This window comes from Gorilla gorilla, chromosome 21 (genome assembly GCF_029281585.2).
Source record: "Gorilla gorilla gorilla isolate KB3781 chromosome 21, NHGRI_mGorGor1-v2.1_pri, whole genome shotgun sequence".
Taxonomy (NCBI): domain Eukaryota; kingdom Metazoa; phylum Chordata; class Mammalia; order Primates; family Hominidae; genus Gorilla; species Gorilla gorilla.
Window position 1 is genome coordinate 72,413,406 of NC_073245.2, and position 16,486 is coordinate 72,429,891.

Below are 16,486 nucleotides of genomic sequence, written 5' to 3' on the forward strand. Positions count from 1 at the left end.
GGTTTTCCATGTGCAAGTCCTAAGAAGAACCCCAGAGAGTCCCTGGGCTTCCACTTTTCTCTTTCCTTCCCCTAGGGCAGCAGCCACGTTTCTCTTTTAGAACTACCTTCAGTGGGCTCAGCCAGCATGGGGGGGGCTTCCTTTGCCTTTGGAGGCACAAGGAGTCTCAGATTCTTGCACCACAGTATTAACTCCCAACATTGTTTCTTTGGAAACCAAGACCACTAATCTACAGGGTTGAGAGTTGCTGAGACGAGAGGTAAAAATCTGTTGAGTGGAGGGTTCAGTGTTATAGAGACAGGGGCCACTTGCATTTTCACCCCTTAGTTCCCAGATCCACTTATTCTGGTGAGGGGAAAAACACCACTACATATTGGTCACTGGTCCAGAGTTCACACTGCATCTTACAGATACAGACTTTAGCTTAGCAAGGTGCTGCCTCCCATTGGTCTCATCACCGAGTCTTCAGAAGGCCATTGCTCACTCTAACTGATAATAAGACTTACAGTGTAGCTGCCATAATCAAGTCAGTGTGACACTGGCAGAGAGATAGACACGTGGATCAATGGAAAAGAACAGAGAACTCAGTGGTTAGGTCCACATAAATATGCCCAACTGATTTTTGGCAAAGATGCAAAAGCAGCTCATAGTAGGAAGAATAGACTTTCAAGAAAAGGTGTGAGAGCCATTGGACACCCATAGGCAAGAAGAAAAGAAAGAAAAGGGTAAAAAGAGAACCTCTACCTAAACCTCATCACCTTATGCAAAAATTAACTCAAAATGGATCATGGGCTAATGTAAAACTAAAGCCATAAAACTTCTAAAAAAATCATAAAATCTTTGGAGTTGAGGGCTAGGTGAACATTCTTAGACATGACACACAAAGCACAACCCATAAAAGAAAGAATGGATACACTGAAGCTCATCAAAATACAAAACTTTTGTTCTGTGAAAACCCATATGAAGAGGATGAAAAGAGAAGCTACAGGCTAAGAAAATACTCAGTAACTATATATCCAATAAAAGACTTATACTTAGAATATTTAAGGACTTCTCAAAACTCAAATGTAAAAAAATAAAAGAATCCAATTAGAAAATAGGCAAAATACATGAAGACACATTTTACTGAAGAGAATATACAGATGGCAAATAAGTATATGAGAAGATATTTAACATCATTAACCATAAGGAAAATGTAGATGAAAACCACAGTGAGAAATCACTACATACCTGTCAGAATGGCTGAAGTAAAGAAATAGTGACCACACCAAATGCTGATGAGGATGCAGAGAAACTGGATCACTCACACTTTGCCCGCAGGAATATGAAATGGTACAGCTACTCTGGAAAGCAGCTTGGCAGTTTCTCATAAAACTAAATATGCAATTACTATACCAGACATCCAACAGTTGTACTCTTAGGAATTTATCCTAGAGAAATGCAAACTTAAATTTGCACCAAAGCCCGTCCATAAATCTTTACAGCAGGTTTGTCTATAATAACCCCGAACTGGGAAAAATCCATCTGTCTTTTAGTGGGTGAATGGTTAAGCAGGTGGTGATATATCATATCATGGAATACGACTAGACAATCGAAAGGAATTAATTGCGGATAGTCATAAACGTGAATGAATTTCCAGGGAATTATGGGTGGAAGAAAAGCCAATACCAAAAAGTTATATATTTTTGTATGCACGAGTCTGTTTATATAACATTGTTGAAATGACAAATTTATAGAAATGAAGAACAGATTGCCGGTTGCCAGATGTTAAGGAGCGGGGTGAGGGTGAGAGGTGGGTGTGGTTATAAAGGAATAGCCCCAGGGTTGCTCTGTTCTCTGTAATGATTTTGACGGTGGAAGTGTAAACTTGCACACGTGATGCGATTGCATAGAACTAAACACACGTGTGCACACACACACATACCACCCACACAGGAGCACAAGGAAACTCATGAAATCTCAGTAAAATGGATGGGTTATATCAATGTCACTTTCCTGGTTGTGATATTTCCTTTAATTTTGCAAGATTTTACTACCAGAGGAAATGGATAAAGTGTACGCAGGATCTTTGCATTATTTCTTACAGCTGCATGTGAATTTACAGTTATCTCAAAATAATTTAATTTAAGAAAAAGGGTGGTGAGATAGGTGGTAAGAACAGTCAGTCTCTAAAGTGGCCCCAATGACTCACTTCTGCTATAAAAAAAAATCAGTGTTTCAGTAGCAATTTGTTGGATGGATGGATGATCATGGTAGGCTCACACCCTTCTCTCCCATTGTCTGCCAGAACAGTGCTTTTGATCTTGCTGGCAGACAAATCCTGGTGGGTCTGCCTTGAGTTTTAAATTTGATGTTAAGTTTAAATCATTTTGACAAAATAAGTGAAATATTTTTTAAGAATAAAAAGTAAATAATTAAATTGTATATATGAAGGCCATTGATTGTTGTGTGATATATCTCCTGCCGCCTTAATACATTATCTTATCATTTGCATTTCTTCCTTGGATATTCCTTTAAAAGGAGATTTGTATGAAAATAACAGCGTGGCTAGTGGAAATATAAATTTATATCCTTTTCTTGAGAGGTAACATGACAACATGAATAATTTAAAACACCCTGAAAATAACAATAACGAAAAACCGCTTAGTCTAGCAATTCAACATCTATGAATTTATCCTAAGAAAATAATTGGACAAGTGTGCAAAGATGTATGTGCAAGGATATTGACTAGTATTGTTTATAATGGTGAAGAAAATGGTAATAAGCAAAATGTCCAAAATAAACAAACAAACAAAAACAACTTGAATTGTGGTACAGTGAAACAATTGACAAGGAAATAGCCATTAAAAACTTAAAGTATAATAAAAAAAGGAAAAAAAGGAAACAAGCAGGAATGCATGTTCCTAAAATTCTCAAAAAAAAAAAAAAAATGGTACTGTGGTTCTGTATTTGCTAAAGTGAGAGATTGTTTCAGAATAGTGATCTGAAAGAATCCATAGTTATTTGCAAAATACTGAGGTTGTGTGTGGGGGGATACATAAGCATGAAAATAGGACATCATATGAAAGGGTAAAGACCCCACTGCAACTGTGGAGGGGGGAGAGTTCAGCTAATTACACAGTTGGAAAATGTATCCCTTTGAGTATGTATACTTATTTTCTGTAATAATTGCTTGCATACATAAAAATATTCATGTCTCCTGAGTTATTGTGTATGAGGAATTTTTGTTTTGTTATAGTCTATATTTTCTAATTTGTAATAAGTTTACCACAAGGAAAAACTGAATAAAAACAGCAACATTTATTAAATACGATGAAGAAAGACAACCTAATTCTGACTTCAGAATGAGCCATGCTGCCAACATCTAGCTGAGTCGGTCCCAGCTTCAGGCAAGTGTATTCAGGGGGCACAGATGAAGAGGTAGGGTTGATGTCCATTCCTAGGAGCTGGACATTTAGTTAGGCCAAGAAAAAAGGATAGGTCCAGAGCTCTTTGAGGGCAAAGAACATGCCTGCCTCATTCACTAGTGGGTCCTTGTGTGGGGCTCAATACCAGGCTTACCAAAATGTTTGTTGAGTGAAGAAAAGAAAGGAATGTCACTTGCTCAGGAAGGACGTCGGAGTGCCTGCTCTGTGCGAGGCATGGTTCTTTGTGCTTTGGAAGCCGCTGTGAATAGGGAAGCCACGGTCTTGGCATCCAGTGGGGGAATAAAGGGGCCAACCACAGAGAGAGGCATGGGAAGAAACTACTTGCAGTATGAGACAGACGGCAGTCCTGTGGGGCCACAGCAGGAAAGGACTTTCCGGAGAGGAAACGTTCAAACCAAGCTGGCCTGTTGAGTCACCACCAGAGATGGGATGACTTTGGAGGAGCACATTCTAGGGAAAGCAAAGAGAAAATGCAAGAGCTGCAAGGAAGAAACGACTTCGGGGCCCGGAAACAGAGAGAGAGGTCAGGTGTAACCAAGGTGCAGGGTGAGGGATGTAGGCTGCACTTGGCCTTGTGGGGTCTGGGCAAGTCCAGCAAGGAGTTGGACTTTATTCTGGGTGATACAGGAAACTGTTGGAGAGCTTTAAAAATCTTTTAATTTTAGAATGGTTTTGGATTGATAGAAAAATTGCGAAGATAGCACAGACTTCCTACATATCCCTTACCCTGTTTCCCCCACTATCAACTTCTTACATTTATATGGTGTGTTTGTCACGGTTAAGAAACTAACATAGGTGTATAACTACTAATGAACCCGTAAGCCTTATTCTGCTTTTACTCATTTTCATTAATGTCTTTTTTTTCTGTTTCAAGACCCCGTCCAGGGCACCGCCTCGCACTTAGTCATCATGTCTCTAGATGCCTCTGAGCTGCGATGGTGTCTCAGACTTTTCTCATTTTTGATGACCTTGATGGTTTCTAGGCATCCTGGCCAGGTGTCCTTCAGTTTGAGTTTGACTGATGTCTTTCTCATGGTTGGACTGGGGTGATGAGTGTTCAGGGAGAGGCCCACAGAGGTGGCAGGCCCGTGATCATATCTGGGCTGCTGCTGTCAACACGCCATTACTGGTGATGGGAACCTTGGCCACGTTGTGGGTGAGGATAGACACTGGAGAGATTTAACAGGAGAGGTGACCTGGTTTGCTATGTCCTTTAAAAGGGTCAGTTGGGCCGAGGGAATTAGGTAATGTGAGTGAAGCATAGTAGGATGAAAGCAAAGCTGTGTTGGTGACAGTGGGTGACCATGTGGACCTGAGATGCAGATTCGTGCAGAGGTGTGTGCAGGGGTGAGTCATTGAGAGGCTCTGAATGCCAGGCTAGGGAGTTGGCATTTTATCTTAGTAGATTTCAAGCACTGGCCTCAGAATTCCCTCTTCAAATAAAACTTTACAAAAAAAATAGCCAAAGGCAATACAAAACCTAAAGATGAACTTCCTGTGATGGAAAGTGAGACCCTGAGTGCAGCGTCACTGGAGGCTCTAAGACTACTAAATGGAACCTCCTGGGTGGCTGAGGGCAAACCGTCAGCAAGGCACGTGACAGACACAGCGAGCCAGTGAGGCTCCTCCCCTCCTCCAGGTAGGAAGCACCTGTACCTGGATCAGGTGGGCAGAATGGAAAGTGTGAGGAAGGCAGGAAGGGCCGAAGTCAGTGTGCCTGTTGGCAGAGGTAGGGGCCAGGACAACCTCGATATTGACAGCAGTGAGAAGCCAGCACCCCCATGTGGGGAGGGAGGCATGGGCAGCAAGTTCCCTTTAGAGGCAAAGGTGGAACACCTCTGTTGCTGGGCTCCCCAGGCTTTGGGTGTCCTCTGGGCCTGGTCTCATGGAGTAGTTCAGGCTGGAGACTCAAGACTGCAGAAGACGCTATGGCGAGGGGAGATCCACCTTTGTGTGGAGTTTGGCTACCAGTGATCTGTGCATTGAACTGAGAAACCACCTCCTGGACCCACGTTTCTTTTCACGTGAGCATTTTTGTGATGTGGTGGTAGACTGAGCCAGATTATGACCACAAATGATTGCTCAAGAGACGATCTGTTAAATATTTAATGTGCAATCACAGCTGCTTGCTGTGGAGCTCCTTCTCTGTCTGAGATGAGTAGGGTCTATTGGCAGCAAGTTCCAATTTAGTAATGAGATCATTGTAATCCTGACCTCCTTGGAAGGATCCTTCACACCAGAGCAAGCCACTTCTCTGAATCCTCTCCACCTCTTCCCAGCATGAATTTAGTTCTCACAACTCTCGAAGAAACTCCCATTTCCTGTTTCTCCTCTACTCCTGACCTCACTCTCACTCCCCTTAGCAAAGCTGTTCCGTCCTTCCAGACTCCTTCATGGTGCCTTCGCTTCATCTCACAAATGAGATGCTGAACACTGCTACTTCCACACACTGTGCTTTGTCCCTTCAGGGACAGAGCTGGGGCCTGGTTTCAGCTCATAAAGAGCTCACTGTCTTGTGCTGTTTCTTGGACCAACAGAGTCAGAAATAGCAGAGGTTCTTGTGAGCACATAGAATGTTCTGGAGCCCATCTCAGATCTTTAAATGAGACACTTTGGGGTCAGAGTGTGGCCTCCTTCTTTTACTACACAAGACCCCTGGCTTGGTTAGGGGTTCACCCTTACACCAAACTCCTAGAGTGGTTGATGGTTTCACCCTCTGTGGTGGTTGATCTTAGGTGTCACCTTGACTGCGCCTCTGGGTGCCCAGGTTAAACATTGCTTCTGGGTGGGTCTGTGAGAAGGCTTCCCAAAGAGATTAGCATTTGAGTTGCTGGACTCAGCAGAGTAGATTGACCTGCCCCACGAGGATGGGCATTACCCAATTTGTTGAGGGCCTGAATAGAACAAAAGATAGAGAAAGGAGGAATTCGCCCTTTTTCTTGACTCCCTGCTTGAGGTGGGACATCTCATCTCATCTTCTCCTGCTATCACAATAGGATTTACACCTCAGCTCCCCTGCGTCTGAGAACTTTGAACTCCAGTTATACCATGGGCTTTCCTGGGTCTCCAGCTTGCTGATGGCAGACTGTGGGACTTCTCAGCCTCCATCACCACCTGAGTCAATTTCTTTTTTCTTTTTTCTTTTTGTTTTTTTTTGGAGACAGTCTTGCTCTGTCACCCAGGCTGGAGTGCAGTGGTGTGATCTCCGCTCACTGCAATTTCCGCTTCCTGGGTTCAAGTGATTCTCCTGCCTCGGCCTCCCGAATAGCTGGGACTACAGGCATACGCCACCATGCCTGACTAATTTTTTGTATTTTAGTAGAGATGGGTTTCACCATGTTGCTCAGGCTGGTCTCAAACTCCTGAGCTCAGGCAATCTGCCCACTTCGGCCTCCCAAAGTGCTAGGATTATAGGCATGAGCCACTGTGCCCGGCCACAAGTCAATTTCTTATAGTAAATCTCCCCACACCCGTATGTGTGTGTGTGTGTGTATATATATATATTTTATATATATATACACACACACGTATATATATGCATATATATACACACACATATATAATATATATACACATATATAATAGATATACACATATATAATAGATATACACATATATACACACATATATAATATATATACACATATATATAATATATATATAAACACATATATATAATATATATACACATATATATAATATATATATAAACACATATATATAATATATATATAAACACATATATATATTATATATATAAACACATATATATATTATATATATAAACACATATATATTATATATATAAACACATATATATATTATATATATATAAACATATATATTATATATATAAACACATATATATATTATATATATATAAACACATATATATATTATATATATATAAACACATATATATATAATATCTCCTATTGGTTCCATTTCCCTGGAGAACCCTGACTAAACAACCTTCCTAGAGAATCTAGAAAGTAGACTTTGCAGGAATATTTTCTCCCTTTTGCTAGTTGTTTTGTCTTGTGTGAACCCTGAAAGAGCCCATTCTCCGAAACAGCTCTTGAGCATCTAACTGGGCCTAGTTTCCAAATAGAGCCAAGCAGCCATTTGCTGACTAGAGGTCACACACATACTCTGTGTTCCAGGAAAACACACACCCTTGCCGTGTAACTTAGGGACATTTAAGGCTGTTTTTTCCTGTTCGTGCCACCTGAATCAGTAGCTGTGGGAAAACTTTATTTTCCTCCTGGACCTGAGCAATAGACTGTGACAGCATCGGCCAATCAGAACTGAGCAGTTTATATCCTGCAATTGCATAAGTGGCCCAGAGTGTGAAGCTGGGTAAGAGCTTTCTCTATCAAAGACAACCACTCTCTTGGTTCTCTCCGGGCCCACCTTTGTTTTGTACTGAAGGCTGCATCTCCCCATTTTGCAAACTGCTTGTGCAAATAGAGTCTCTGTTAACCTAATGCTTCTTTCTCAGATGTTTGGTTAACACTTGTACATGGTAGGCATTCCGTCTATATTTGTTGGGCAGATGTGTGCGTGGAAGGTGGTTAAACTTTCCCAGCCAGAGTGGGCATCTCCTCTGGGGTAAGGAGTTAGTGACATGCAAGTACCTGAGGTCCTGCCATGGGTGCATGGGCTGTGATTGTCCATAGACCACATTAACTTAAACTTCTGGTCTAACACATAGAGTGGGCATCTTCCTAGGAAACCCTGGAAAAGCAGCAGATAGGACTGGCTCTCAGCAGTGACGAAAAGCAATAAGAGGACAAAATGTGGTACTTTACACAATGGAGTACTATTCAGCCATAAAAAAGAATAAGAACCTGTCATTTGCAACAACAGGGTTGGAATTGGAGGTCATCATCTTAAGTGAAATAAACCAGGCACAGAAAGACAAACATCACATGTTCTCACTTATTTGTGGGATCCAAAAATCCAAACAATTGAACTCATGGAAATAGAGGGTAGAAGGATGGATACTAGAGGCTGGGAAGTGTTGTGGGGGTGAGGAGGATGGACATGGGGATGAATAAGACCTAGTGTTTGATAGTACAATAGGGTGAGTAGAGTCAATGATAATTTAATTGTACATTTAAAAATAGCTAAGAATATAATTGGATTGTTTGTAACACAAAGGACAAATGCTTGAGGAGATGGATACTCCATTTTCCATAGTGTGATTGTGGTGCATTGCATGCCTGTATCAAAACATCTCATGTTCCCCATAAATATATACACCTACTGTGTACCCATAAAAATGTAAACAAATGATTAAAAGTCTAGATATAATTTAAAAGAGGAAACTGTCTTTGTGTGGAGGCCAGCTGAAAACAGATACTGCATCAGGCACTTGTCAGCCTGGTTTCCAGTAGCTTCTCAACCCAGTGGAGTAGACTCTATGGCCCCATTTTACAGAAGAAAAATGGAGGTGCAGAGAAATCACAGCTCTAGCTTTGTCAGGAGGACCATAGAGGTCCAGGGGCTGGAGATCTGAATATTTAATAGAGGGATTTGAATAACCATGGAAGTTAGCCTGGAGAGAGATTTAGGAGGCAGATAAGCCTAGCGTTCACTGTGGGGGCAGATGCCTTCCCCATCTGTGCAGAAGATTGGCCCAAGTGGCCATGATGACATGGCTCCTACCTACTTCCTAATGGACCTCAGAGAATTAAACAGCGAGGACAACAGCGAATGTTGTCTCTCAGACTCTTGGCTTTTTCAGGACTGCCTGACCTTTCTTTGTCCTTGTTCGGCTTCAAGTCAAGTCAGCTTAACCCTGATTGAGCACCAGCAATGAGTCATGTCTGTGAAGGCGACACGGCCCCTGTCCTTGAGGAGCTTCGAGTCCAGTGACTGTCACTTCAGTGGAAGTTGGGCTGGACACAGTCACATGTGTATGCCAGACATGAGGCTTTGTTCTCATTACAATAATTGCCCTGCATTATTCTAGCAATTAAGCTTCTCGATGTGTGTGGATGCATGTTCCCAATTTTTTCTGGCCTCTACCGAACACAATGTTAATATTTGAGAGCAGTCCTAAAAAATTAAATAATTATACAAACTGAATTAGGATAGCATAATATTACCAATCAGAGTAATGTGGCTTTGTAATCCAGTGTGATGTCATATGAATCTACAAATTAGGAAGCATGTCAGAGGAGGAAACCACATCCTTTATTGCTTTGCCTTAAATAGCTTAAAACTAATCTTTTCCATGAGCCAACAGCTATCTCTCACGTTTAATAATGCTCCTCCCTGCTCAGATGAAGCTAACTAAATGATGTTGCCCCCTGCACCTGCAAATGCCTGGTGCCAGGGCAGGGACACAGGGAATGGCAGAAGGGGAGACCAGATGTTGGCTGAGGCATTGATTTATGGGCATGACCTTCCATGTGCCCCGAGGATGGCTGAGACCAGGGTTTGATGAATGCAGTGCTCTGTGTGAGAAGTTCTAAGGTGACAAGCAAAGATTCTATCCTCTGGAGGGGCAAGCCCTATTATTAGGTTGGTGCAAAAGTAATTGCAGTTTATGCAGTTGTAATGGCAAAAACAGAACTTACTTTTGCACCAACCTAATACCACACAGAGGAGGTGCAAGTGTACGCCACCAGGGCAGGTGCAGGTGATGGGGGCAGAGAAAACTCAGATGTCTCCAATCTGTGCAGAGCAGGGAAACAGAAAAAGCTAAGTGAGGAAAGTGAGATTGCTATCACACAGATGCATGTCTTAGGTTTTCTGATTCCATTCCTCATGAATTTCATTAAGTAATCAAAGTGCTAAGCATGAAATGTGGGTATGCTGTCACCAGGTGGCAGCAGCATCCACTCTCCAAAATGCATTTTGTTCAAACCTAGTATGTGCTGGGTATTCTGAGCACATAGCAGAGACTAAGGCAAAGAGTCCCTGGCACTGTGGAGCTTAGAGGCTAATGAAGTGGCAGGTGCTTACACTTTAGAAACCGTTGTGAGGAATAGCTAGTGGTAGTTAAATGATACAGTGATAGTTAACAGAGAGGAAAGCTTTTCTCTCACTCCAAGCTATATTTTTATTATCACTATTAATATAAATAGAAAATAAATATTAAAATAGTTATTAAATAAGCAAAAGATAATGTTGCATTTAGTTATACGATTAAGTAGAGGTTTTCAAATATTTTTTAGCTTTGTGCAACCGAAATTATATGAGGAAGCAAAAACCACAAATACAGAAAATAAGAACTTTTCTGTTTGAACAGAAACGAGGACACTGGGGAGGCCCTTCCAATGCAGGCCAGACTTTTAGGGGCTCGACAGAACACAGCTGGAGAAACATCCACACCATACGCGGTTTCACCTGCCACACGGCAGCCCAGGTGCCCGGATCACTGTGTGTGGAGACTTAGGCTCACCGGCAAACCTCTTCCGGTTCCGGTCAGGGTGCTGCCTCCCTATCCACTGGGAGTCCTTTTGCGTTTCAGATGCTCCCAGGCTCTCCCGCAGTTTAAAGACTTAACTCAGCGGCTTTCAGGGCCTGTGGTTGAGGGACTCCGAAAGAACTGTTGCTGGTGGACCGGTTCAGGGTCTTGACTTCGCCACACAAAAGAACTTGAGAGCACGTCCAAAGTGAAGGTAAGCAAGGGAGTTGATTGCACAGCGAAAGCGCACTCTGCCAGCGGATCGGAGCGGCCGCTCAAAGGCGAGGCAGTGCTGGCCGACACTGGGGAAACCCCCTTTATGGGGGTCTTACATGGTTATTCATGAAGGGCTGGGAAGGGGTGTTGCCATTAAGCATGTTCTGGGCTGTCTCCTGGTGGCATATGTGCTGTGGTTGTGCATGCTAGTACACACATCGCATGTCTCGTTAGCATCGTAAATCTCCACCCAGTTCTTCAGTATTCTAATGAGCGCAGGTCAGCCCAAGGACACTCATCTTGGGTTTCTGCACTTGGATGAATTCGCGGATTTTTCCTTCGCTCTTTGACCTCCTCGCTAAAGGATGGTCTAACCACGAGCTTGGGATGCGGCTTGTGCACCGCAGGTGGCTTGTTCTCGCCATCTATTTAGCAAGTTTGCTCTCCTTTAAGTGAGGCTGTGACCACCCTCTCTGACCTACCTCAGAACCTGTTGCTTAGCTTCAGAAATCCAGCCTGGTGCTGGGCTGAGGTCAGCCTGAGGTCAAGCCATGCCCCTGAGACTTAACTGCCCTTGGATACCAATTTTCAGCAACAGAAAAGAATGAAAATAAAGTTCACATGAGGGCTAGTGCTGCCGGCAATGAGAAGGTCCTGTGACTACTTTTATTACCACTTCAACGATAAGGAGGTGACCTTTCATTCTCATTTCTCTCTCTCTAATATTTTGCATTCTCCAACTGTTATCTGTAAGAACATCTTAGCGCATTTGAAAAGCAGGGAAAATATATAATAAAAACCACAACCAACCACACCATCTTAATGATAGCACTATTATTTCGTAATTCCTTCCAGTATCTTTGCCCAAGGTTTATTACTTGTTGAGTATTTGCAATTGTCCTCAGTAAAATTCTGAGACATGATTTTTAATTTAACATACCTTAAGATTTTTGTTTGCAGGTGGCTGAATTTCTTCAGAAAAATTATTTTAAAGGCTACTCAACACTGAGCAGTTAGTATTCATTCAGGTGGCCATTCTCTGACGCCTGTATTGCTTCCATCTGTTGGGAAATGAACCCAGTGGAGAATATTGTTTTTCTTTTGCTAACAACAACATCCATTAGGACAGATTTCCACATGTCTGATTGCTGGGGCCGATGACACAAACATTGACAATAGTGCTTCACGCGTGTTGACTGATGATTTCCAAAAGCTTATCTTCCCAGTAGGCAGTTTGCCAGATGCTTCCAGAAATAGATGAGAATGCCAATTTCATCACACTGTTGCCAGCATTAGGTATGTCCACTACATTTTAATGCTAGTGTAATAGGCAAAGGGGACCTGCTGTCTGTTTCACCATTCATTTCTTTGCATGGTTGTCAGGTGGGACATTCCATTCTCCTGGAGAGGCCAGATCACTATGTCTCCCAGGAGGCCCTGGCAGAAGCTGCTCTGGTGTCCAGCTCCTGTTTGAAGCCTCCCTGATCCCCCACTCTTGGAACAGACTTCTTTTCTGCCCTTTAAACACCCCTAACATCATGCGTGAGCCTTTGCTATGACACAGTTGTTCCCCATTCTGCATAATCATGAGGCTGTCTACACCCTTTCTCTCTCCTGGGCAGGGCTCTGGCTCTGCAGGGGATGGGGACGTGTGTTACTCTCTTAGTCCCCTGCCTTGTCCAGCACAGCACTGTACATGCCACAGAGGCCCCACAGAGCTTGATCAAAAACTAACAATGGTTAAACCAAAATTACGAATGGACAAAAAATTTCCATCAAGAAACCTCAACATTTTAATGTTCATGAGGGGGGAATGTAGGGTAAATGCACCTGATAGTAATAAGCATACCCTTAGAATGACCCTGTATGGCAGATGCGCCTAAATGTGTGTTCTGTGCTAGGGAATCCAGGAGTGGCCAACCCGGAGATTGATTCTGTGTCTATAATAAACATCTGAGCCCCTGGCCTGTTCTGTGGAACGTGGGCGGTTCAGGGGATTGAGGCCCTGAGTTTGGGATTGGATGAAGGTTGCCAGGCGGAGGTTACCAGGAGGGTGTTAAGTGAAAATGGAAAGTACATGGCATGCTGTTCAGAAGAGGTTACAGTTTTCCTGCCCGGCCCGCCACCACTGGAACATTTCTGTACATAAGGTGATTTCCCTGTTCAGCCCATCACCACTGAACACTCTCCCTGCACTTAAGCCCCGAATAAAACCCCATGGCTTGGTTGCTAGCTCTGGGTCTCTTCTTCGGCCTTCCTATTGAGCTTAATAGGGGTTCAGCACAACCATGGAACAAAGAACAACAAAAAAATTGGTGATCTTAGCTCTAGTTTTCTTTCCTCCCTGAATCACATATGAGGGAGTCATGTGGCCTTTCAGCCTTATCTCATTTGAAAACAGAGGCTGTAGGATCAAATCTCAATCCCCTTAGTCCTATATTTAGGAGTCAAACTCTGACTTGTTCATGGGGCTGTCATCAGATAGCAGAGCACACAGGGCAAGGTGGAGCAGAAAGCTGCTGGATGCTCTGCCTTCCTTATCGAAATAGTGAGGTTACATGGGGAGAGCTGTGGTCCTGATTCACTTGAGTGTTTTTTAGGGACCTACTATGTGCCAAGCATTGAGCTGCCTCTGATAGTGAAGGTAGAATGTGATCAATAATAGCTGTGTTTAACAACACTGTTGTCTGAGCTACTTATGATGTTAGAGCTTGATGTCAGGAAAGCCAGCTGATCAGAGTTGCCATTCAGTATTTGGCCTCACTAGTAATTTCTTCATTGTATAAAGCAGTGCTTCTCGTGCACTAGCAAGCATCAGTGCACCTGGAAGACTCGTTAAAACACAAATTTCTGGACCCACTCACTGAGTTCCTGCTTCAGTAGATCTGGGGTGAGAGCTGACAATTTGCATTTCTAACACATTTGCAGGTGATGTTGCTGGTCTGGGGAAACCACAATATGAGCACCACTGCTGTCAATTGAAATAATAACAGTTCCTATATATAGGCGATTTACCTGTGCCAGGTGTTATGTGGACAGCTTTACTTGCCTTATCTCAATCTCCAGAGAGACTTGCAAAGGAACTATTGATAGCTTTAATTTCTGAGATGAGGTATCTGAGAGTAAAAGCTGTGAAAACCCTATTGAAGCTGGCACAGTGATGGGATTGGGGCTGAGCCCCCGTCTCTCTGGCTCCAGTCACACTGCTATCCATGCTTGGTGCACCCACTGAGTTACCAAGCCACTCTACCTCCTTGGGGACCCTTCTCCCCAATTACCAATGAGTCACCTTCAGATAACACTGTGCCCCCCCGGGCAGTGCAGATGCCACCTAACAGAACATTCCCAGTTCCTCCTTCAAATTCTTGGGATGTTGTTGCCTTCACCCCACTTCTCCATGTGCCATAATCACTCAATAAATTGTTCCTGTCATTTTAAATGATTGCCTTTTAAATATCAATAAAAAAGATCAAAGATTATATTTTATCTTCATGATTCCTTCATGACGCCCTTCCTTTCTTTATGGAGATCTGTATTTCTGACCTCTTCCTTATTCCTTCTCCCTGCAGAACTTTCAACAATTTTTTCAGAGCAGGTCTATGGGCTGTGAATTCCATCCAGTTTTTGTTTGTCTGAGAAAGTCTTTGTTTCTCCTTTACTTTTGAAGGATGATCTTTCTGGATAGAGAAAGAAAGCGTTTTCTTTTTTTTTTTTTTTCTTTCAAGACTAAATGTTTCATTCCATTCTCCCATGGCTTGTGTGGTTTCTGATGAGAAGTCTGCTGTGATTCTTATCTTTGCTCCTCTCTAGGTAAGAGGTTTCTCCCCCAGCCCTTGTCTTGTTTCAAGATTTTCTCTTAGTCTTTGGGTTTTCTGCAGTTTGAACATAATATACCTAAGGGTATGTGTTTATGGCTTTTGTTTATTTGTTGCTTGTTTTGTATTTATCAGTTCTCTGGGTCTATCATTCATTTTGAAACGTCATTAGCCATTATTACTTTGAACACTCATGTGCTGTTCTCTCTTTTTCTAGTATTCTGATAACACATACATAAAGCCTTTTGATGTTCCACAGTTCTTAAGGATTCTATTGTTTTTTTGTTAAATATGTTTTTCTCTTTGCATTTCAGTTTGGGAAGTTTCTGTTGCCATATGCTCAAGCTCACTGATTCTTTCCTTGGCTCTGTCTGGGCTACTGAAGAGCCCATCAAAGGCATTCATCGTTTCTTTTGCAGTGATTTGATTTTTTGTATTTCCTTTTGATTCTTTCCTAGTATTTTCATCACTCTGCTTATATTACTTATCTGTTGTTGCATGTTATCTAGTTTTTCATTGGAACCCTTAACATACTAACCACAGTATTTTAAATTATCTGGCTAGTAATTCAGAGCAATAGGAACTGAGGTCAACAGGCCTTAGTGTGAGGATTTATGTTCATCTGGCTCAGAGTTGGGCTGTGTTCAATATTTGCTGTAGGTGCCAGAAGCCTCGCCTCTTGACCTTGAGTCCTCCTCTTCAGAGCCTCTGTCTGGAGCTCTTTCAACTGTAATTCACTGCTGTTATACTGAAGCCCTGTTGATGAGGTGGTAAATTGTAGGGGAAGGGGAGTGTCCTATAATCATCAAATTAAATCTCAGTCTTTCAGTGGGGCTCTGTGTCTGGCCTGTGACTTCACAAGTGTTTCCCCCAGCCTTAGGTGAGACTGGAAGGCTGGAGGGAGCTGCAGTAGAAAAAGCCCTTCCCCAGGCTGGAATGAGGCTGAGAAGTCTTTCCCTTGGAGAGTGGACCTTCCAGGGGAAGGAGAAGGTCTAGTGTCTTTCATAAGGAATACTCGACCTTTCCCTGCCAAAGCTGGGAGCAGCTCTTTCCAGGATCTTCACCATCAGAACCTGAAGGGCTCCTGGAGATAAAATCCATAAAAGCGTGAGGTCTCCCCAAGGCTGCAGTGACCAGTCTTACATTGCCTTCCTCAGTCTCACACATTCAGTTCATAGGAATGTGTCAACTTGATCATCTAAGTGTTCCTACCAGTTTATGTCTACAGCGGCTTCTGCTCCAGAGAGGCAGAGTTCAGCTGTGATTCTCTGGACTCATCCAGAGATGGAGAGATTCCAGATTTCTGGGTAGTGACTTACCCTGTTATCAAAAGGCAAACTTACAACAAACTTAAAGGTCTTAATGGGCTTTTATTTTCAGTTTGTCAACACCTCATTCTATAGAGTCCGTGTTCTAATGAGCTGAGCATAGGAAGTTGGCTTCATGGGCAGAAAGGGGCTGAAGAAAGCAGAAACAGAAAGCAGATTGGGCACTTTGAAGATATTTTCCTTGTAGGACTAAAACAAAGAGAACTTTCCTATTATGCTGACTGGTCATTTTGAAGATATTTTCCTTATGGGACTAAAACAAAGGAAACTTTCTTATGC